General features: G+C 42.8%; 1 protein-coding gene, 1 long non-coding RNA gene and 1 pseudogene across 2 annotated transcripts in view; 2 read left to right on the forward strand and 1 right to left on the reverse strand.

Annotated features, from left to right (window-relative positions):
* The window catches only part of LOC147872912 (cell division cycle protein 20 homolog), a 149,676-nt gene that overhangs the window by 80,555 nt on the left and 44,490 nt on the right, over window positions 1-24,631 (forward strand). The window lies entirely within an intron of this gene.
* LOC147872914 (uncharacterized) overlaps window positions 1-24,631 on the forward strand; it is a 56,500-nt gene that overhangs the window by 26,959 nt on the left and 4,910 nt on the right. The window lies entirely within an intron of this gene.
* On the reverse strand, window positions 16,382-19,022 carry LOC147872915 (uncharacterized; annotated as a pseudogene).

The raw sequence follows: 24,631 nt of genomic DNA on the forward strand, positions 1-24,631 counted from the left end.
TTCGGTTCGATATTGTTGGCGGCCAGCCTCACAAGACATAATTTCTTTAATGTCTTGCGTCTTTAAAGCATATTTAGTGCCATCATCTACGCCGCCGATCTTCCGCACTAGGTACACTTTTCCATAACCTGGAACAGCACGCAGTCATGTTTCCTGTTACTAGTCCTCAACAAGGGCTCTGATATTTGTAGACCCTGTCTCTTCACTAAGACATGAATTCTGTAAAACGTGTGTGCAGTATCAAGCCTTCATGATTAAAGGTAATATTTTTCGATTCACGTTCTGCACAGGCCCATTATCCAAGAAGCAATTAAACCACTCGCCACGAGTGTCGTCGTTCTGAAAGATCAGAAAGAGAAAAGTATCGTTGACAGAAAATTTTGATTGCCTTAGGCTCGGCAGAACAAAATTCCGAGCTATTTGCAACCATCTTCTTGAAGCAATAAACGTTCTCTGATATTCTGACGCTTAATTTTTATAGAACATTATTAATCAAGACTTGGCTCGGAGTTTAGGAAGATTATGATCCTACAACGCTTGTTCATATTAGCAAATGTCTGACGTCTAAAATATTCATTGTTTCTGCAGATTCGTTTGCGTAAATGTAAGTCGCGTGAGTGTTCCTAGACGGAGGTTGAGCTTCACTCTTCTCACTTATATTGCTGTTGTCTCAGTTGATTTACTGCTATTGGAGCGGTTCACAAGATCAGGGCCACGTTTTATAAGCAGAGAAATCCACAGTTAATTTGCTAAGTTTTTACTACAAGAAATCGTACTTGCCTCCTGTCCCCAGAAGTCGGAGCGGCTCGAAGTCCTTGAGCCTCGGAAGGCCGGTCTCTGAATGTTCGACCGTACTTGGAGAACGAACATCCTCGGCTTTTTCAGAGGTACGAGCCGAAACTTCGTCTGCGTCGTCTAATCTGCAGTCCTCGTTCCAGTTCTCACTGCAGTCCTTGTCCAAGTTCTCACTGGAATCCTCGTCCAAGTTCTCACTGGAATCCTCGTCCAAGTTCTCACTGGAATCCTCGTCCAAGTTCTCACTGCAGTCCTTGTCCAAGTTCTCACTGGAATCCTCGTCCAAGTTCTCACTGCAGTCCTCGTCCAAGTTCTCACTGGAATCCTCGTCCAAGTTCTCACTGCAGTCCTCGTCCAAGTTCTCACTGGAATCCTCGTCCAAGTTCTCACTGCAGTCCTTGTCCAAGTTCTCACTGGAATCCTCGTCCAAGTTCTCACTGCAGTCCTTGTCCAAGTTCTCACTGGAATCCTCGTCCAAGTTCTCACTGCAGTCCTCGTCCAAGTTCTCACTGGAATCCTCGTCCAAGTTCTCACTGCAGTCCTCGTCCAAGTTCTCACTGGAATCCTCGTCCAAGTTCTCACTGCAGTCCTCGTCCAAGTTCTCACTGGAATCCTCGTCCAAGTTCTCACTGCAGTCCTCGTCCAAGTTCTCACTGCAGTCCTCGTCCAAGTTCTCACTGGAATCCTCGTCCAAGTTCTCACTGCAGTCCTCGTCCAAGTTCTCACTGGAATCCTCGTCCAAGTTCTCACTGGAATCCTCGTCCAAGTTCTCACTGCAGTCCTCGTCCAAGTTCTCACTGGAATCCTCGTCCAAGTTCTCACTGGAATCCTCGTCCAAGTTCTCACTGCAGTCCTCGTCCAAGTTCTCACTGCAGTCCTCGTCCAAGTTCTCACTGGAATCCTCGTCCAAGTTCTCACTGGAATCCTCGTCCAAGTTCTCACTGCAGTCCTCGTCCAAGTTCTCACTGCAGTCCTCGTCCAAGTTCTCACTGGAATCCTCGTCCAAGTTCTCACTGGAATCCTCGTCCAAGTTCTCACTGCAGTCCTCGTCCAAGTTCTCACTGCAGTCCTCGTCCAAGTTCTCACTGGAATCCTCGTCCAAGTTCTCACTGGAATCCTCGTCCAAGTTCTCACTGCAGTCCTTGTCCAAGTTCTCACTGGAATCCTCGTCCAAGTTCTCACTGCAGTCCTCGTCCAAGTTCTCACTGCAGTCCTCGTCCAAGTTCTCACTGGAATCCTCGTCCAAGTTCTCACTGCAGTCCTCGTCCAAGTTCTCACTGGAATCCTCGTCCAAGTTCTCACTGGAATCCTCGTCCAAGTTCTCACTGCAGTCCTCGTCCAAGTTCTCACTGCAGTCCTCGTCCAAGTTCTCACTGGAATCCTCGTCCAAGTTCTCACTGGAATCCTCGTCCAAGTTCTCACTGCAGTCCTCGTCCAAGTTCTCACTGGAATCCTCGTCCAAGTTCTCACTGGAATCCTCGTCCAAGTTCTCACTGCAGTCCTCGTCCAAGTTCTCACTGCAGTCCTCGTCCAAGTTCTCACTGGAATCCTCGTCCAAGTTCTCACTGCAGTCCTCGTCCAAGTTCTCACTGGAATCCTCGTCCAAGTTCTCACTGGAATCCTCGTCCAAGTTCTCACTGCAGTCCTCGTCCAAGTTCTCACTGCAGTCCTCGTCCAAGTTCTCACTGCAGTCCTCGTCCAAGTTCTCACTGGAATCCTCGTCCAAGTTCTCACTGCAGTCCTTGTCCAAGTTCTCACTGGAATCCTCGTCCAAGTTCTCACTGCAGTCCTCGTCCAAGTTCTCACTGGAATCCTCGTCCAAGTTCTCACTGCAGTCCTCGTCCAAGTTCTCACTGCGGGCTAGTGCCAATTCCTGATAGTGGCAGCCACGAAAGCTCTGAATCTGCTGCTTATGATACTTGAGACTACATGAATCAGTCCGTTTATAGTTTCGTGTGTTTTTCTCATTTCAATCACGTGTTGCTTCTGTAAGTCCTGGATTTTTGTTCTCAGATCCTCGACGTCTTTGTTTCTCTCACGAAGGACCTCCAGCTCTCTCTCCACGCCAGCAAAATGAGTTAATATCATAAATAAAGGTTCCCTCTCTGCTAATATTTGTTCTTTCTTCTCAGCAAATATCAGATCGTCTGTTAATCTCTTAACGTTCTCCATGTTCGTTAACAAAGATCGCTTTTCTCCTCAGGCACCTGCAGTCAAAAAAGATACATCTTATTACCTTCCAATGCTATCAAAGCATCAGAGCCCTTTTAAATTCAACGCGAAATTCGAATACAAATTTGTACTACGTGTGCTTATATTTATATTACTAATATTTTGCTCTCTGACCGGCCGATTATTCTGTTATTATACTAAAAACTATTTGTAATGGTAGGTGTGATGTTGATCAGAGTTATTTAAGAACTTGGTAACTTATTTAGATACAGATGACAATAAGATCATTCAGGCACTGAATAATCCGTCTGAGGATTCTTTACATGCGTCATTTTTCGGTGAAGGAAGCTTTATGGCCAACCCTGTGCCCCTATTCTGTAGCATAAAGAAGGCAATAATTTCTCCTGGGTTGTCTCTCCAGGGATAAGATATTTTGTATGTATTATTCATCCTTGGACGCACTGCCCGATAAATCGGAATGAGAAAAGGTTTCCTGCTCTTTCGATGAAAACAAGATCAGGCACATCGACTTACTACGATTTTAATTCCCAGAAACAATTTTCGTTCCTTCAGTTAATAAGACGATATCATACTTGTCAGTTGGTTCATCATCGTTTCAAACTTGAACGCAACAAGCTACTAAGCTTCGTTGCTCCGCACTGAACTTCAAGAAGAACGTCACAGTTTTCACGAAACTTCAAACCGAGTGCTAGTTCGTACACGAGTTAACGCTTAATTCCGTGTTTAAGGGTTACTCTGTAAGCAGCGATTATTCGGAATTCTTAAATATTCTTCGGATTAAAAGAGCTACGAAATTTTTTCTATTGCTGCAGAAATTGAAATATTTACCTTAAATGCAGACGGTATTTGGAGCACAACAACGATGTTTAACAATTGCTTACCAATCCTCACGATGCCACAGAAAATTACAAATAAAATTTTAATAGTCAGAAGGGACTTGATGTAAAGTCGGACTGTTATAAATGCGTTCAGAAATAGTGTAAACTTAAAAATGCAGACACATGCGATCATATCCAACATCTTTAACCCCGTGGGCGCTCAAAAGATTTAAGTCGTGTAATTCACAAACCTTCTCAGAATACTGTGGGAGACTGCAAGTAGAGCACCGTTCTCACCTTTTTACCCAGTTACTCTTTCATTTGTGAGCTTTCTTAAATTCATTTAAACCATGTAGAGGTCTCTAACATGTTTGTTCTGATATTCCCCATTTTTCTTAATGTTTGTTCCAACAGATTCACGTAATTACAAAAAATTATTAATAAAACCACTCACCCCACGCTCTTTTCGAGAACAAATGATGCCGTAAACAATCAGAAATCAATTGTGTTAAAAATAAGACGAGCCTAATTCTCTTACAAGAGTTCACAATTGTAAATGATAACCTGTAAATGTAATGAGCAATAATATTAAATAGGAAACCCTTTGTGAACAGGAGGAGATCTCGATGTCCACACGCAGCGAAAGTTGAATTAAAAATTAAATATTAATCGAACGAGTGCGGGACAGTCCCAAAATTGTTACTAAATCATATAACATAAATTCACGCTGACGTAACCTATGAAGCAACGGTGAGTAGAGGGAGTGCAATACGGATCATTGAGGCGTGCGTAAGGACTGAGAAATGAACCTTATAGCATGCAGGCCGAGATTGTTGCACGTGTTCGTATTTTATATGAGAAACTGCGTTTCATATTTACACATTTTTTGAAGTTAAAGAAATAGAAATTGAATTACTCCAAGTTATAATTTGGTTACATTCCATCATAAATGTAAGAAGTCAGTTATTAATATTAAATATTTTCTATGTTAAAGGAAATTGATTTAAAAGTAATGAAATTTTGCAATTTAATTTTCCCTTGTTCAAAACTAACGTCATTTTTTGAAACTTGTTTAATTTTAAAGGCGATTTTTGAGGGGCCCGGGAGCTGTTGAGCCAATCGCCCCTGCGACAGGGAAAATGTTACCTTCCTTCGAATCCAGATTATTCTTTTTCAGTAGTGAGAGAATAATTGAGTACTGAATTAATAATTAATTATTATAATAAATTAATGCTTTATTGCTAAGACAAAATTGATGAACATAGAGCAATTTTATTATATCTACATTATGTAATTGACTAATCCTTTGAAAACTGCCCCAGTACCACTGTCTGAAGGTGCACTTGTTAAGTTGTCCACTGTCCAACAGTCACTATCCATTCATGTGTCCACTTTCACTCGAATCCTCTTGCTTTCTTCATTGAAGTGCACATTTTATTTGTTCTTACTCGCATTTCTGCTCTTCAAATCCTCGATCTCCATCGGTTTTTTTGATAAATTTCTTGTCTTGTCTGTAAATGTGTTTTGTATTATGAATAACTAACACTCAGTTACGCCTACCGTGCAATCTGTTAACTTTAAAACTTAGTAGATATGCGCCTACAACGAGATTTTTCTTCACCATAAGCAAATGACGGCTGTAAAGGCGGCCATTAACAGCTCTAGACTGTTTCTATGGCGTCACCAGAGATGTCATTGCGAAAAGAGCGCGCTCAATTCAAATCGTTTGAAAAATAATTAATGTGGCTGCGTGATTCCCCCCACTTCCTCTAATGGACCCGAAATCTTCTACGGGGATACCACGAGGCCCTGTAACAGGCATCATAATTACAGGCAGGTATTCTTCCATTTTACGTTGTCACTCAACACTGTTTTAGGCCGGCGTACCCGAGAAATCAACACACACCAGACATTGGAAAAGCTGTTGAGATTAAACAGGAAAATTTGTGGTATGCAGAAGAAGCATTATTCAGCTGTCTACAGATTATTTATTATACTTCAATGAGATGTCCTATTCCAATTACCTTGGCTCTGCAGTCTGAAGCTGAGGCTTGCCCCTCTTGGGCCCTTGCTTTTTATTTGGGTAATGTTTTATCGAAAGACGTCTGCACAATCAGTTATTACACAATAGGTCGATCCTCGAATACTGTACACTAGTGATGAGTTAAACTGATCTTCTGTGCTCACTCTCAATCACGGTGATCGAGATGCGAGCATGCATTTAGCATTCTGTCAAGCTCATCGCTGCATTGGTCCGCTCCAAAACTCTCGTTTGTAATGCGGTTTTACTTCACGATTAACGTTGTGTTTTAATCATCCTTCGAATCGCGTTTGACGGCTGAAGGTCTCGTCGAATTGAGATAGCTCTAAACCTCTCTGTTCCGATACCCTCTGGCATATTCTAATTTGCTACTTTTGACTACGAAGATTTCGTCGGCCATCTTCGTTGTATAGTTGAAAGCCAAAAACATATGCTGATCCCATGATCGCAGTCGAACTAGTGGCTCCACAGTTCGTGCTCTTCTAATTCGCTTGGTCTTGTCTTCACCACTGGTGACTCTCCAACTGCAACTGAACGTAGAAGAGTCTCTCAGATTCCGAGCAGGAATGCGGAGACCGACAGCTTCCAGAAGGGAAGAACGTCATTTAAAACCGCGGTAAACTTTCGTAAGAGACAGCGGTTCACTGCAATAAGCCTTCTCACAATTGTAAATGATGACCTGTAAATGTAATGATCAATAATATTAAATAGGAAACCCTTTGTGAACAGGAGACCTCGCTGTCCCAGGCAGCGAAAGTTGAATTATAAATTGGAATATTAATCGAACGAGTGCGGGACAGTCCCAAAATTGTTACTGATTCATAGAACGTAAATCCACGAGTTATTCAGAAAGGCTTTTGCTAAATAAGGCAACAAACGTATCTCGAAGTACTTTATCCATAACCTCTTCACAGCACAATTCGTTCCAGACTGACGAAAGCAAGCAACCAACCCAAAAGCTAACTAAGGGCGGAGCGTCGTCCCTTCCTAGGTGACACCATTCCTGTGCACAAGGCGCATTGCTGGGAATGATTCACGGTCTTAATTTAATAAACGGAAATTTTGCTAACGCTAACGGGGTTTCGTCGTGGCGGGAGCCTCGACCATTACAACTGGGATCTTTTGCTGCTGATGGGAGGTTATCCCGTCAGGCAAGTTGTCCAAAAGAATTTGGTAGGTTGGAACTCCGGGGTTTGAACCCAGAGACTGAGGGGCCGTTTCGGCTGAAGGCCTCTGCGGCATGGGGGGAGATCATTTCAGCCGGGGTGGCGGGCCGTGCCCCTATTAGATTATACCCTGGCATTCGCCTTACAACTGAGGAAAAGCACAGAAAACCTCAGTCAGGGTGATGTGATGACACATATAATCGTCCAACTTCAACAGAACACCAGGTGCCCCATGGCACGGTTCACACGTTTTTCTTAACTTCACAAAATCCATCTAGAACTATATGCATTCTCAAACGACCAAGCATATTCATTGTCAACCCATCCGCACACTAATCTCTCTCTCATTCTCAAGCTTCGCAGAGCGTTTCAACAACTTCGAGCTGGTGGAGTGAAGCCTCACCAATACCAGATCTCCCTCACGGAACTCAGCCTGCCTCCTTGACTGATTGTATCTGTTGGCTACCCTCTCTCTAGCCTTACGAAGGTTACTCAGGGCATCGGCCCAAAAATCCTTTTTTTCTACAGAATCCTTCTGCATGTCTAAATCAAACAATTCCCATTTCAACCCGAGGGGATGGTTTAATTCCCGACCAAGGAATAATCTCGCTGGAGTAGCTCCTGTTGACTCATGCCAGGCAGAATTGAATGCCATAGACAAGGATTGGAGATTCTCATCCCAGCGTGTATGTTGAGAATGATGGTAAATCTTCAACGCCGCCTTTAAATTTGATTGACTTGAGGGTAATATGGAGACGTCGTTACATGTTGAATCCCCCAAGAGAAACACATGTTATAAAGAGCTCTGGACTTAAAGACAGTCGCATTGTCTGAAACAATACACTGTGGAATCCCATAGCAAGGAAAGAACTTCTTCATCTTTCTATCTTCCTCACGGGGTACAAAGACACAAACTTGGAGAAACCATCTAAGACAGCTAAAATGGCAACATTTCCCTTACGAGTACGAACGATGGGTCCCACAAAATCAATGAACAGTCTTTCAATAAGTTTAGTAACTACTCGACTCTGGTGTAATCCGACTTGAGTATTTCGAGCAGGTTTTGCTCGTCGGCAAGCTTGGCACTTCCTCACGTAATCGAGGACATCTGCCCTCATGCCTTGCCAATAGAAGACATTAGAAATGCGACGCAAGTGTCTTCGTCATCCCTAAATGAGCACTCGAGGTAGAGTCATGGAAATACTCGAAGATCATAGGTTTCAAAGATTCAGGAACTACAAACCTCCTTCCTTTTGCTCTTGAGGGGAAATAGACCAACGTATCATTATGCAACTTAAAATGTCGTATACTCGGATCCGATGCATCAATTGTTTGACGCATCTCTACACAAAAAAGGTATCCTTCAATTGATGCTCACGAATGGATTGGAAAGCTGCAGGAAGAGAATTTAGCATCAGTTGGCACTTCTTCATATTGCCTAGTCAGGCAATCAGCCACCACATTGGTTTTTCCAGGGATATGACAAACCTTGAATTTAAAAGGAGTCAAACGCAATACCCATCGGCCAATTCGACCTAATTCTTTCACATGTCTCAGAAGCCAAGACAAAGCCTGATTATCGGTGTGTAGAGTGAATTCCTTGTGCTCTAAATAGGCACGATACTTCTCACACCCATACACAACAGCAAGACATTCCTTCTCATAGATGGAATACTTCCTTTCTGCTGGGGACAACAAACGACTGGCATACGCTATGGGAGGTAGATCGCCATCCCTTTTCTGATGCAAAACAGCCGAAATAGCGACATCACTTGAGTCGCTTACAAGAACGAACTCTTTAGAAAAATCAGGAACCTGCAACACAGGAGGTGTTGACAATGCTGCTTTCAGCTGGTCGAATGCAGTTTGCTGGCTCTCGCCCCAGACAAATTTAGCGTTCTTACGCTTCAAAGCGAGAAATTCTGCACAAATCGTGCATAAAATCCGGCCATTCCTAGGAAGCGGCGGACCGCCTTTAGATTTTTAGGCGTCGGAAATTTCTGAATTACTTCCACTCGTTCGGGCAAAACCTTCACTCCTTGGGCCGACAGAGAATGTCCCAAGAACTTAATCTCGGACTGGGCTAAATGAACCTTGTTGCGATTTAAAGTAAAACCTGCGTTTTCCAAGCGTCGAAACACTTCCTTTAAGTGTTCAAGATGTTCGTCGAGATTTTGAGAATAAACTACAAGATCATCCATGAAGTTATATACGAATTTCAGTTTAATATCGCCATATAATGAATCTACCACGCGACATAAGGTTTGACAACCAACACTAATCCCCATGGGCAATTTAGTGAACTCAAATAAACCAAAAGCAGTCGCCTTCCTGCTTTTAGAAGACAATGGAATTTGGTAGTATGCAGAATTCAAGTCTAAAACCGAGAAAACCTTAGCATTGCAAAAAGTATCAAAGACGACCTTTTTGTTCAACAGGCGGTAGTCAATCACCATACGGTGAGATCCATTTGGTTTTGGAACCAAGAAAGCGGGACTAGCATACTGAGACTGACTCTTCTACACCACCCCTTTATCCAATAACTCCTGATACGGCCTACTCCGGACAGGAACCTCATCCGTCAAATCGATGTTACATACCATTCCTTTTACGGTACCTAATTTCTCCGAAAACAACTGGGGAAAACTCGACACAAGATCGTCTACCTTCTCGGCATCAAACATAGGTAGACACTGACATACTAACTTGTCAAAGACGTCAACAGAACATGGCAAAACATTAAACTGCTTCCTGCAAGATTCCAAAGGTAAAAACTCAAATTGCTTATCAGGAGCAAAACCAAAACTGTGACTCGCAAAATCTAACCTTACTTTAGCTTATGACATAAAGTCTGCTCCCAAAATGCAGGGCACGGGACACTGGTCGAAGACCAGGAACTTAAATTTCCAAGAAAAGGACTGAATTTTGAATGAACACACCACGGCCTATGTCATCGTACAAGATTGACCATTTGCTGTAACACAACTATCTTGAACCGATTCTAGGGTATGATGAAGACCAAGTTGTTTCATGCGCTCAAAGACATCTCGCCTTATGAAAGATCGAGAGGAGCCAGAATCAAAAACAGTGGGCAAGCGCCATTCCTTAATGACCGCAACTACCCAAGGACTACTAACGTTACTTTTAGGAGACCTAATATTCACTGGCGTCCGGTTTCCAGCCTTCTTGCTTGTCTTGGCCGAACGCCTTCGGCGTTTCCCTGACTCCTAGGGTCAACATTACCACTAACCGGAGTTGACGGACAATTTCTTACAATGTGGCCTATACCACCACAACGATAAGTTACACGAGAAGTTAAGGATCTACCAGGAGATGTAATAACCATACTACAAGTCACAGGAACGACCTTGGGATTTGGCCTTGAACTTGAAGTTAATCTACCTGCAGTATCTCGCTGTTTCTCAACAGCCACAGCTTCCGCTACAGTCGTCGCCAAGGAAAACAACTCACCAATTGAAGTCGGCTTATCCGAAAACTGGAGATATGACCTAACTGACGGGTGGAGATTCTGAAGAATCCTATTCACCAGTAGAGGTTCTGGACCCCCATACCCAAGAATGTCGGCTGCAGCTACGACAGCCATCAAATATTGATTAAGTTCTTCGTTTGCTGCCTGAAAACGATCGAGAACATACGAAGCCAGAAATCTCTCCCTAATCCTGGGAGGAAAGAAAGTTGCAATTAACTCAGAACGGAATGTACCCCACTCGGGCTTACCAACCAAATATTTTCCAATAATTTGGGCCACTCTACCAGATGTTCTCCCAACAATTAACGACAGAAACTCAAAATCAGAAACCAATTTTAAATCATGAACTTCCTTGAGTTGAATCAGAAATTTTAAAATGTCTTCAGGATCAGTATTGAGAAGCAAAGGGACATTTTTCACCAGGTCGGACACAACACGACTTCTCATCTTTCCAACCGCAGCATCAGAATTTACTTGCATAAGAGCGGTATCCACCAGAGAATTAGCAGCGGCACTAACCGGGGTAACCTTTTCTAACTTCACCTGAACTTCAGAGCTTGAAGGCAGGATGGTCTCAATCTCAGCCCACTTATCCATTAAGCGCGCCCTAATCTCCTCCAATGAATCTCCTGCTGGTACGTTCAACTGCTCAGCCATTTGAATGGCTTGCTCCATAGTCAGACGTTGAATCCACGTTTGTGGCATGTTTGTCACATAGAACACAAACAACCAACACAATATTACCAAACAGTATTAGTAAACACACTAGTCAGCAGTAACAAACTTGCCCAATATGGCAATCCTCTGCACGTCGCCTGAGAGAGTCCGTTGTCTTCCTCAGAATTTCCACTGGAATTTGCAGAATGGTAGTCCTGATGGATTCCTTCAATTCCTCAATGGTGTGAGGTCGATTCTCGTAGACCTTGTGCTTTAAATATCCCCATGAGAAGTAGTCACACGGGGATGAATCTAGAGAGCGAGATGACACGTCCTGGGAACATTTGTCGAACTGTGTTCATTGAGATTCGTGCCGTGTAAGATGTCGCGCCATCTTGTTGAAACCATACTAAGCGTATATCGTGGCGTCGGCGTAGTTCCTGCATGTCCGTTGTTGTCTTCAAAAAATTGTGGTCCTAAAATGAATTGTGCGCACACCAGACTGTGGCCTTCTGGCTATACAAAGGTGACTGACACAGTCTTCTGCCGAGTACCTGAAATCCTGCCTATTAACAAACCCGCTTAGATGGAAATGGGCTTCATCTGATGTTATCAAGTTTGCGAGAAATAGCGATGGTGTGTCAATCATTTCCGTTAGCTTGGTGCAAAATTCCCTTCGCATATTCAGATCACGAGGCAGTAATTCTTGCCCCATTTGAATTTTGAATGGATCAAAGTGCAAATCCACATTCTCCTAACATTCCTATCTGGCATGCCGAGTGCTACAGAGCGTCGTGGACTCTTCTGTAGGGCCACAATGATGGTCGGCGATGGTAGGTTTGAATACACAGCTTAAGGTTAATGCCTAGTCTGACGAGAAGACGTTGGAAGGTTGATGATTTATTTAATAATTGAGTCGAGTACAGTCGTATGACAAAGAATGTTGGCTATGTATAGATAAATGCGTAGACCAGCAGAGGTTCCCCCTGACGAGTAACGTGAAATGTCCAATGTGTCTTCGTAATTCACTGGTTATAAGCAAATCTCGATGTCACCCTTGTGACGTCAGTGGCGGCTTTTTACATGCCAGCTGTAACGTGTCGCCCCAAGGCGTGGTTCTGGATCTAATTAGAGGACGCGATAAACCCCTAGGAAAGCGACCCCTTGCCCTGTCGAAGTTCGGGCGTCCTGACCTCGGCAGGCCTTCTCTGTCTGTGAATATAATTGGAACCCTTTTCAATAAACTTATCTGGAGCAGACACCATAATGGCTTCCTGTCGCCCCTGTCTGCAACAGCTGGAAATGGAAAGTCTTGGTTTCTGTACAAAGTATACAATATAACTATTACACTTTAATTAGTAACTTAATGATTCTACCTTATAATTAATCATATATGTGATTATTATGACTCCGCACTCAGACCACTCTACCTAGGTATACAAGGATGTGTCGTAAGAGCTACAAATTTGATTAAAGACCTCGCCAATGACGGTCGTGTTGGATAGCGTGTAGAGTGCACGCGGTGCCTTTCCCAGGTCTCCTCCTGGAACTACAGTTGATGCCAACAGTGAAGCGAGATGAAAACCCGTCCGCGAATTGGATCGAGCCGTCTGCCTTGATGATCGCTATGGCAGCGCTTAAACAGAATGCCCGCCTACCTTCTTGTAATCACTCACCAGGCCTGCGAGAGCAAGGTCAGCTAGTGCATTCATACCCTCACCCCTGAACTGTTCAGCATTAGGTGTATTGTAAAACGTGGCGACAGAGTCTCTAATTTGATTGAAGACCTTGTAAATGGCGGCCTCCGGGTTTTCTCTCCACTCGCGTCTAACTTCTTTGGTCCTATCAAAAGTGGACTGTTCCTTCTTCTACCAATCTAGTCACTTGTCTTTCTACCTCTGCCTTTTGGGATTCGGGTAGCCTATGCGGTTTTGTGTTTTAACGCGTTAAATTCTTTATGAAGTTCTTTTTTTGTATTATTTTCCATTTCGGAAATGAGATTCTGCTTGGATGCCGCGATTGGTTTGTGACTTTGAGTTTTAATTGTTTGTGATCACGACGCTCTGATTGTTAAGTTTTCCCGTGCCTTGTAATATGGTGTCTATTGGTTCCTTATGAGGACACCGGATAGTGATGCGATCCTTAGAAGAAATAAAATATAGCCACTCATTTCTGTGACCACAGAAAATCATCACCAGTTGCTATGCCTAAGCACATGATAGCATACAAATTCCCAAACACAGCGCTCGTCGTAGACCCAGTGGGTCGCATGCCTCAGACTCGCCAGTTCCTTGACGTTTCAAGACGATTTCTTTATCTTGCTTAATGAGAACCCAGGAAAACGTGTAGGAACGTTCTTGGGTAGGTCCCGCTCTAAAAGTAGGAGCAGGCCATCTCCTTCAATACCACAACGGGGTTGAGTGGGATCTTGTCAGACGACGTAACAAATGAAAGGACAGACCGTTATCAGTTATCAGATGCACGTGGTCGTTTCGAAGAGGAACGAATCTCTTCCTGTGCTACGGCTAAACTCTCATTGCGTGTTTTTATATTTATTTTCACTATTTTACTGGCTCCACTGGTGTCTGAAGATAACCCAGTGCTGTCTGTCGCTGCTCTGAGGTTATTATTTCTGTTCAGTGAAACAAAAAGAAATTATACGATTTGTACGAGACAAAGTATTTCAAGAATAACGTACAAAATTGCTGAGCAAGCGTTATGCGTGCTTATGTGTGAATTTTTCCACTCTTGTTCCTTGAGCAGTTTCGGAGACCTCGAAGCTGGCTAGCTTTAGGTCTTGTACGTGGGTTACCGCGTGCTTAAATTTCATATCGAAATCAATTTTGCTAAGATTAATTGAAATACCTAGATTTTCAGAGCATTCGTAATTTGATTTCACTTTGGATAACAAGTTTTCTCCATACTTTGTTGTAGTTTGCAGTACAGCTGCTTGGCTGTACCCCTTGTAATATGGTGTCTATTGGTTCCTTAGAAGGAATAAAATACAGCCATTCATTTTTTTTTCTAGTTGTGTCCAAACTGTGTGAGCGATTTTTGCAATCCGTGTGTCTGTTCTAGGCTGTAATAGTTTTCCGACGCAAGATTCTTGCATGTGACTGGATATGACCGGTTGTCGTTTACACACAAGTGACCTTGGTTCTCGTGTCTTACAGTGGGCTAAGCTCATCTTGATTAGTCTTGAAGTAGAATTGTCTGGACTGGTCACTGAATAATATAGGATTCCCTGTTTCTATATAGACATTTATCATTTCCTACCGATATTGGTAATGGAAGCAATCTAAACACTCTGAATGTTTCTCTGTTTACCAAAGGTATAGTTATTATGTACCCTAAAATACTGTTCTTGATGGATAAACCAAATTCATTGCATCCTTGTTCAATGTGAAGGGTGCCACGGTGTCCTTACGAAAAGACGGAATACTTTTCGTTAAGGTTTCTATTAGTAAACTAGGGGGTACTATCTGTGGTTTTAGAATACCCTTCTGAGCATTTAAAACACTATCTACTATAAGATTTAAATTCCTCTGTATCGGGCTGAGAGTGTTATTAACGTGTGTGATATGTCCTTCAATTGATATTTTAACTGTTAATACGTTTAGTTGCGCTCGAGTTTCTGAGGCGAACGTTTCTAAATAGGTCAACCCATCTTGTACTAATTTGCCATTATATTCCATATCGGAAACTATCGTTTGTTGTTCCCAGTGATGCCTTGACAATAGAGAGCTGCTGCTTCATAAGGCTAGTCAGGTCTTCAGAATTGTCTTCGAACCGTCTAATTTGCTCGTTATAATATTCTGCTTCGTCATTATCTAATGTGCCTAATAAGATCTTGCTAGTTTCACCCACAAAATTTAAAATTCCTCTTCGCTTGCGAGTTAAACTTTGGCCGTCTCCGATTAACTCCTTCACTACTTGTTCCTCACTTTCTAGGATTCGGTTAAAACTTATCTTTTGCCATTTCGCGAAAATGATTGCAATCTGTCCAATTCCTAACCTCAGTGGCGTGACATAATGAGTTAACACGTTCTATTTCGGAATTTGTCTCTTTTTAAGTCTACGTGAACTATTAATCTTCCACTCTGTGTTATATAATAAACTGGCTTCTCCTAGGTTCTCGTAGTAAATTCCTGGCGAGACATCATATCTTTCCACCGTATATTCCAATCCGTCGTTCAGGCTTTCGTGTTCCAACTGCGTATATCAGTAATGCTCCGATTACCCACATATATCTTGATCTCATCTGTAAAAGGAATGAATGTGTGTAAACTCATTTTCTTTCTACAATGTAATACTTTCTTCCCTTATTTCTAATGACAAAATTGATTTATTCATTTACCGAGGTATATTTCGGTCGTGGCGGTTTGTAGTACTGTTCTTAATCGAAGGGTTTTAGCCTGTTCATGTCTAATGGTAGCGTTTACCTTGTCTACGCTAATGATTTCATAGGGCCCCAGCCATTGTGAGCTTCACTGTCTCGTCGTACAGGAGGACCTTGTCCCCCCACAAACAGCGTAAAATCCTTCGATGTTTTGTCTATATTTTCTAACTTTTCCGTAGCCACGCTGTGGGCGGTTTGCAATCTGCTCTTTAATTCCATAAGTAAATCGTCGTATTGTATTGTACACTAGGGTTTCCCCTGAGTGTTGATGGCGTGGAGGCCTTGAAACCGTACATGAGTTCAAAGGGGGTATATCCAGTAGCTGTGTGGACCGATGTGTTATAGACGTAGACAGCATACGGAATCCACTCGCCCCAATCCGTGTGACCCTCCTTGATGTAATGCCGGAGGTGTTCTTTCAACACCGTGTGACTGCGTTCCAGACCGCCATTGGTTTCTGGATGGAACGGAGTTGTTTGAAGCATTTTGATTAAAGACCTCACTTAAAAAATTTGACCCTTGATCAGTCAAGATTTTCTCAGGCGTTCTCATATTCAGAATAATGTTCATTACGAATTCTTTTGCGACTGTTTCAGAGTCCTGCCGTGTACGATAGGGATTGCCGTTATGAATTTACCGAGTTCATCCTGGAACGTTAATACGTATTTATTTCCCTTCTTGGTCTCCGCTAGAGGACCAACTATATCAAGGCTACTTATCTCGAAAGGCTTACTCGCGGTTGTGGTAATCTCCATGGGGACTTTTACCTTTGGACTTAGTACCTTATTGATTTGACAACTCTGGCAGCGTTTTACGTAGTCCTCAACTTTCTCTTTCATATTGTGATTTTATGGCTCTATGTGTCTTGTTCATACCTCCGGTGCCCCCCCAGTGGAGCATCGTGATATTCGTACAGGATTTGTGCCTTTTCGCCCACGTTTCATTGCCAGCCAGGGTTACACTATTGATTCTGCTTAGAGCGTCTGCGTTAGTGTTCACAGCTCCTTCCTTATATACAATTTCATGATCATACTCCTGCAATTTGATTCGCCATTGCAGTAACCTCGAACCCGGATCCTTGATGTTCATGATCCATGTTAAGGGTTTTTGTCACTGGATATCTTAAATGTCCGTCCGGAAAGGTAGGGTCTGAAGTGCTTTACTCCCCATGCGATTGCCAAAAGCTCCTTCTCACTTGTCGAATAATGTAGGCGATTGGTAAATCCTTTCCTATTGTTCCCTGTTACAGAATCGCCTTGATCTGTTGTTAGTATAAATTCCTTAGAGTAATCAGGGTATTGCAAAATGTGTTTTGAAATCAATTTCCTCTTCAGTGCCTGGAAGGCATTTTCTAGGTCGGGCGTCCAAACGAATTGTACATCCTTTTTTAACAGGGCGTGCAATGGTGCTGCGATCTTGCTAAACCTGGAGATAAATTTCCTGTAGTAAGACGCCATTCCCACAAAACTCTTTACCTGTTTCACAGTTGTGGGTCCTGGAAAGTTTTCAATCACTGCTACCTTCCGGGGGTCTGGTAAAACTCCGTTTTCTGTGACCACAGAAAATCATCACCTATTGGTATGCCTAAGCACATGATAGCCACAAACACAGCGCTCATCGTAGACCCAGTGGGTCGCATGCCCCAAACTCACCTGTCTTCTGATGAACCTTTTTGTTTCTGTACAACGCATGTACAGGTGAATTTGTGTTGTTGGCTTAGTCCATCTTGATAGGTTGGACAAGGCCACGCTCTAAATCTACAAATCTTCTCCGTCACAATCCCGTTGATCGGGATGCCAGATCTCCTCCCTAATCTGAGCAAAGACCTTTCCAATGGCGGTCGTGTTGGATAGCATGCAGAGTGCACGCGGTGCCTTTCCCAGGTCTCCTGGAACTACAGTTGATGCCAACAGTGAAGCGAGATGAAAACCCGTCCACGAAGTGGATCGAGCGCTCATTCATGATGGTCGCTTCGGAAGCGTGGGCATCCCGGGCCACGACGTTCCCTCTGTATAGCATGAGGCCGGCTCTGTACTTTCCATCTGCTGGGTGACACCTCACCATCTGGCTTTCAGGCTCAAAACATGCTCTTGTAATTCCAACTCCTCCTCCAACTGATGAATTACATGCAACTTACCCTACCTGCTTACTGGTGGAAATTTAACTTTGTTCTCTTTCTTACATACTGCTTCCTCTCCTTTTTGTATTGACCGAAGTTGGTTGCAAACTTAACCGCGTATGTTAAAACTAAAATGACACTAAGAGCAAGTTATTAATTACAACTCTCAAAACTTTTTTCAAAATACTTATGCAACCGTTACACATCACACACTTAATTCAGTGATGGAAGCTTCTAGAAATTCCACGGAAATATTATGGACTACGTCACAGAGCATAAATATCGAGCAAACATTGATGGACTGCACTAAAGACTGTTAACATCCACGTATGTGTTTATTCTTCGCTCCACTGTAACCCTGGACCTTCGCACTACTCGACACAGGGTTACAAAATGTGGTTGCAAGTGACCTCGAAAATAAGTTCCTTGATAGGCATAGATTGGGGGATATTAAAATTGCACAAAGAGGGCGGGACTATAATAATTTGGCTCACCATTGGACAGACAGACTGTGTTCGCGTATACCACTACGTCGTCTAGGAACACGAACCTGTTAAGCCACTTAGGACGTTGTTCATCATAGACTGAAAGGTTGCTGAGGCCGTCTTTAACCCGAAAGGTAGTCTCTTGTAGGCCCAGTGACCTTGCGGTTTTTTCTCTGTCTTCTCCCCGGAGCTCGATCTGGTGGTGTCCCATTACCATGTCCATGCACGAAAAATACTTGGACTCTCCTAATTGATCCAATATCTCGGATGTGTCAGGACGTGGGTGTGCATTTCCCACCGTTTTCTCATTCGGACGCCGGCCTCCAGGTTTCCTCTCCACCCGCGTCTAACTTCTTTGGTCCTATCAAAAGTGGACTGTTCCTTCTTCTACCAATCTAGTCACTTGTCTCTCTACCTCCGCCTTTTGGGATTCGGGTAGCCTGTGCGGTTTTGTGTTGATAGGTGCTGTCCCCCGTTATTATTATTTAGTGTTCTGTCAGACGACAGGTCCATTATTCTGCCCAAAAAGAGTTCTCAGCTTCTCGAACTCTTTGTGCACAACGCCTTGGCTGTCAGGTCACACGATCAACATCGTCTTCACTCCTGATTTTTGGAAGCGCAATTCGGGATCGTACGCAAAACACCAACTCTCGTCACCTGTAATGATCTTGTCCAGAAAGTTCTCTTCGCTGTTAATCATGTTTAACAACTCGCTCGCCCCAAGGCATGCGGGACAAATCTGGCGCACAGTTTTCCTTTTTCGCAAATCTTCGCTTAAAATCCGCAGAGCCACTGTTTTCGGGATGCCAAGTGTGTCTGCTATTAACCGAGACGTCACTTTTCGATCTTGGTGAACCATTTTGGCGACGGCGGTAATGTTTTTATCGGTTCGACTTGTTCGTCGTCGTTCACTGACTCCCTGCCCTCTCGAAACCGTTTGTGCCACTCACCGCTGCATCACCGTAAGCCTTCTGAATCAGCTCCACAGTCTTTGAAGCCGAAATATTGGCTTTACAGCAAAGTTTAATCGCCACACGTTCCTCCTTCGCGCCCATCTCACGACTTTGACACTGCGCAACAAGAATTGCTCGTACGAGACAACTCGACACTAACGCCACTTCGCACCCTTGTCAGAAAGGGTCTCTACTACGTGGTTCAACCTCGGTCCGGAAGATGGCGTTGGTAGAAAAGCGGTAAAAAGTTCAGTCCGGAAACTTTTGGACCGCACATTATCCATTATGTAGAACGCGAAATTACACTTCAATTGGACTTGTTTAAAAAAATATGAATTAGCAATTACGTGGTCTGAGTAACCCTTATGGACGCACTGTCCCTCCCTGAAAGTCTTCCTGCAGAAATAATCGCCTTTACAGGAAACAGAATTCATTTTCCACGTCATTTATTTGTGGGAAAGAGTGGTCTACAGCAAAATGTTTTGTAACTGAATTCTTGTGTTCACCATTTTGAATTATCCAACTTGTGATGTAGCCCATGTAACATAGTGGCCGCCACTTTAAGCGACTTCCATACTTTCACTATTATTGCGTTAGCATGTAATTGTGTACACTTTCCAATCTTGTACACAAATGGATTGGGCACTACACATTCTCCACTGATTGCAGATTTTCTTTCCTTCATGGTCTTCATGTGCTCACAACTTTTTTCAGTGGTTGTCCATGCATTGGGAACCAAAAGTAGATTTGGATATTCTCAGACGTGCCTCTGAAGTTGGCCGATAAATACCATGAGTTGTACCAAGTACAAGAGTTGCAACTCACCAAATCATAGGACTGATTCCTACTTTGTCGATATTGTTAGTCGCAGTGGTTCCTTATTTTGTAGTTACCACAGACAGACATTAAGTTTTCTTAGGTCACACTAACATAAGCAAATGCAGCGGCGAGGCATAAGCCTCGTGTCCCGCAGGTTTTGTTCTTGTTTCAGTCTCCCAGCAGCGCTGTTTCTGAGAAGTGGTGGTGTAGCCATGGAACTTTGCGATCTTCGAGGTCTGGGGGCGCGGCGGTCACCAGTCTGGTACGGGGCACCAGCCAACATTTCTGGATATTTTCTGTTTCAGAGGAATAAAGAAAGTTGCAAAGAGTTGCTGAGGACATGTCTTGAGAGTACCGACTACTGTGGCAACAGTTTCAGGTACAGGCATTCTGAAAAGTTAGTTGCAGTTGAAAGCCTTTTTCACTGCACTATGGCCTGTTACCAAGGGCTGGGGAAACGTGCGGTAATTTGAAGATGGCTGTCTTCTGAGTTTAGCACCATGCAACTCGTCGCCGTGGTGATGGAGGCAGCAAGGACCTCAGGAACACTAGAAAACGTATACCAGACTACACAATGCAGCAACCCAGAAGACAGCCATCATTGGACTCACTGCCGGGAGTTTCCTAAATCAAAGTTCAGGTTACTTTTTATGCTAATACTTATCGACAATCTCCTCAAATTTATTAATATACTTTTGGCTTTAGAGTCAGATAAAGAGTGCAGAATTAGTTGCTTTAATTAATAAATTTAAAACAAGTTTTAAACTTTAATATGTGACATAAACAATTCTGTCATTAGGTAAATTCTTCGGTACAAGTTTTAATTGCTTTCTTGAGGAGTCTTGGTAGTGAATGCAAAACGTGAAGAAACGTGGCCTGGTTTAAAAAATGAGATTGGCCTGTAACCCCATATTGTTGTTTAGTTTAGCGCAATTTCAAAATTGACGTTGCCACCACTTTTGTGGACGTGCTGTAATTATGCAGTCTTCTGAGTCCCCACACCCATCACACATGAAGTGAAATTGATCCATCACTATAAGTGAATCCATTTGACAACATTCTTCTTCTTATTGTTGTCCAAATACAATCCACCACATGAACCACAGGGTGATGGAGGTTGCTGGTGTAGGCCCAGTTTGAGAAAATATTTCTGCAGATGGATTGTTTCCAGGCACTTTGCACTGTATTTTACTTGCAGGCAGCACATTTTCAGTGTTGACTTTGGGGTTTCATTAACTCTTCAACCACCAATACCAACCAGACGTTGACTTTCATAAATAAATTGGATAATTTATCCCTTCAACTTCAACAACATTGTAGGCTGCCCATCTGACTTGATTGGTGGTTACTCCAAGGACTGCCTTATGCTTCCACTTTTTACTTTGGAGGGATTAGAAATCATTTTCCAGGTTCAAATGACTTTCTTTTGTAAGGTTGCCAGCCTTCATTTTCCATCAGTCATACAGCATCCTTCATACTTTGAGCAATGTATGGGCTTTTATATGCCATAGTCCAAAAACAACGGAACATAATCTTGTGGAAGATAAGAAAACTGCTTTTGAATCTAAGGCTTTTGTAGTGAAAGCTATTGAACTTACTCGCATATCATTTTGACGTGTGTACAAAACACCTTCAACTGACAGAAACAAAGACAATCCATGCCTCCGCATCCAACTCCAGGACACCCCTATCCTGTCGACAAGATCTGGATACATGGATCGGATGATCAGGGAGGCCATCAAAATTGAATTGCATCCCAATAACGTCAACAGGGAGGATGAACTTCGCCTGAGCCGGTCATGGAAGCCTCTCAGTCACTCTCTCCTAAGGCTCTGGAAGCATCCCACCCACCAATACTCTGCCCTTTTCCAGACAAATCTTGCCCTGACCAGTGCTCCCTTCCACTCTCCTGCTTCCCCCCGCATCTTGATCACCCAATTCCTGTGTGTCACACCAGATGGACCCCTGAGGCCCTCAAAAGGGCTGTCTTTCGGACCTCACTCTATGTCCTGTTCCTATAAATCTAGCGCTTTCCGCTCACATGGCTTATTCATCGCCATGATGATGGAGGCAGCATGGTCCTCTGAAATGTTGGACATCTACCAGATTACACAGCACAACAACCCTGAAGACTGGAATCTTCAGACTCACCGCCATGAAAACCTCAAATCCCACATAGTCTACTAGTACACTGGCAGAATATTGATATTGATGTATTATGCCTTGACAAACTCACTGCACAACTGTTATCACAATGAATCAGTATCAGCCATCAGTGGATTTCAAAAGAGGAATTTTATACACTCAGCAGTTCAATATGACTAATTAATTTGGTGAAAGCTTTGTGGATTTCAGTGATTTTCAGTTTAAAGATGTCAGTGTTCAGGATTTACAAATGAAACTGAAAGCCTTAAACCGTCAAGTTCTGGATGAAAGTTTCCATTGTTTTAATGTGTACTGTACCAGTTACCAATCTGTGTTACATAGGAGTGTATAAGTGTACAGACTAGATGGAGGGGTAAAGGCATCAGCACAAGTCAACTTGGATGAGCCAAGCACTCACCTGAGATGAAGAAGCAGCAGCTGCTGTGAGCTCCATTCCATAAGCCAAGATGGAACAGAAAAGCCTTTTGTGGGTCATTCATATTTCTTGCCTCAGCCTTGCAGAACAAAACTGTGTGGAACTAAGTCACACTAAGATTGAATGTTTCTTTGGTGTCAAAACTATTACCTGATGTGAAGATATCCGTCTTCTGGGTTATTGCGCTGTTCATCGCCCTGATGACGGAGGCAGTATGACCTCTGAAACGTTGGTTAACATCGACCGGACTACACAGCGCAATAACCCAGAAGACTGATATCTTCATACTCACCGCTGTGAGAACCTCAAGTCTTACATATTACCTGATGTGTTTGTACTTTGGGTTTGAGCAGACACTGAGAGTGAGATGTAGTTGAGTAATTCATGTGTAATTTTATGTTCAGTTTAGTTTTTTACTAAATTCACGCAAGAAAACCCACTGAAGTTGTAAGCTCCTTACATACAACAGTCTGTTGTTTTCTAACAGTGTAAGTGCAAAGAGATCTTTTTCATAAGTGTAACGAGTGCTCGTCGTCAAACACCATATGGCATCTCGCTTTGAACTTACTTTTTCTGAATGATACATTTTCTGATTCTCCTGTGCCAAACAAATCGAGAATATTGTCACATGAACCGTTTCTATAACAAAGTTGCACTTCACTGGCCTTTTCAGACATGATTTAAAGAATGGATGCGTGAATTGCTGAGCACAGTGGATATTTCTGAGACATAATGTATGTTTTTTTATTTCAATGTAATTTATTTTTTATTATTTTTAGACCGTGTGTCAGGAACAGGTTGCTTGACTTTTTGATCACTCTGTATTTCCTAATTTTATTTGTCACTTAGCCGTACAGTTAAATCAATGCCATTTAAAGAAAGTGTCTTAATGTAGGAAGTTCTTTACGACAAAGGAAAAGTGTGTTCACATAAGTGAGAATGTTGACCAGGAGCTGTCATGGCAAGCCGAATGTTGGCCGTAATTAGAGTTTTGGAGATGCATTAATATTGTGACTTTACCTAAATCTGAAATTATTATATTGGTTTAATATTTCCCTACTGAAACCCAAGAGAATGATTTTGAATGAGTGTGCATGGCCTCTGGCGTGGTGTGAAAAACCCGTAAGCCAAGAAGATATTACGTGGCCTCTGACGCGGTGTAAAAACCCGTAAGCCAACGAGAGATAAATAGATGAGACTGTAATGTATCTTGGATGTGTGAAAGAGAGTGTGATACAAAAATCAGACTGTCTGATTTTGTAGTAATTAGATGTATAATGACCTTGTATTGTAAAGGCTATCCACATGTTGTATAGTTTCATTTCGTTGAAAAATTAGGAATTTTGAGGGAAGACACACGTTAAGGCGTTTGTTTTTTGTGTGGGAATGAGTATTTATTTTGTCCCCAAGGAGTCACATTTATTTCAGAAAAGGCTGTAGAAGCCACACGCCAGGCAGCGCTTCCATGAAGTCCTGGGCTCAGCATTCTCACACCCTGGCCAAACTGTTGTCACGTTTGGTGAAGGAATCGTTCAGAAATTTTGTATGACTTTTACTCAATTCTTTCTTTTGTGTGAAGACACCGTGTGTGAGGTGAAGTGGGAACTGCACTTGTAGCGGAATCCTAACACCAAAATTTGTACTAAAGAACCCCATTTCAGTTCAGTCTTATGCCTGGTTATGTACTTCCTGTTGGTTGGCTGACATTAAGAAGTTGGTCCTCATGTTTGAATTGCTAGTCCTCCAAAGAGGGGGCATATATTTAAAGTTGTAAAATACATGATACATCTGTTTTGTGTGAATTTCGGGACAACATTAATGAGTGTCTATCAGCACATTCAGTCTACAGAAGGAAACCATAAGTTGCCGTAAAATGTAAGTGATTGTAGAAGTTTGTATTGTACAATAAACCAGTTTGTATGTATGGGCTTGTATACTTTCTCTGATCCATACTGTCAAAGCTCCTTAGGTTTCCCATATTTTTCATTCAACATTTCAAACTTTAAAGCATCGATTGTTTTTATGGAAAGATTAAGATCATATGTAGAGGCTCTTTAAGGACTCTCATAGTTTCACAGGTTTGATAATTTTGTTGGTTAATCAGAGCACTTGAAA

Source organism: Zootermopsis nevadensis, unplaced genomic scaffold (genome assembly GCF_977971745.1).
Source record: "Zootermopsis nevadensis isolate Lab colony 2312 unplaced genomic scaffold, Znev_1.0 Znev_ptg000023l, whole genome shotgun sequence".
NCBI lineage: Eukaryota > Metazoa > Arthropoda > Insecta > Blattodea > Termopsidae > Zootermopsis > Zootermopsis nevadensis.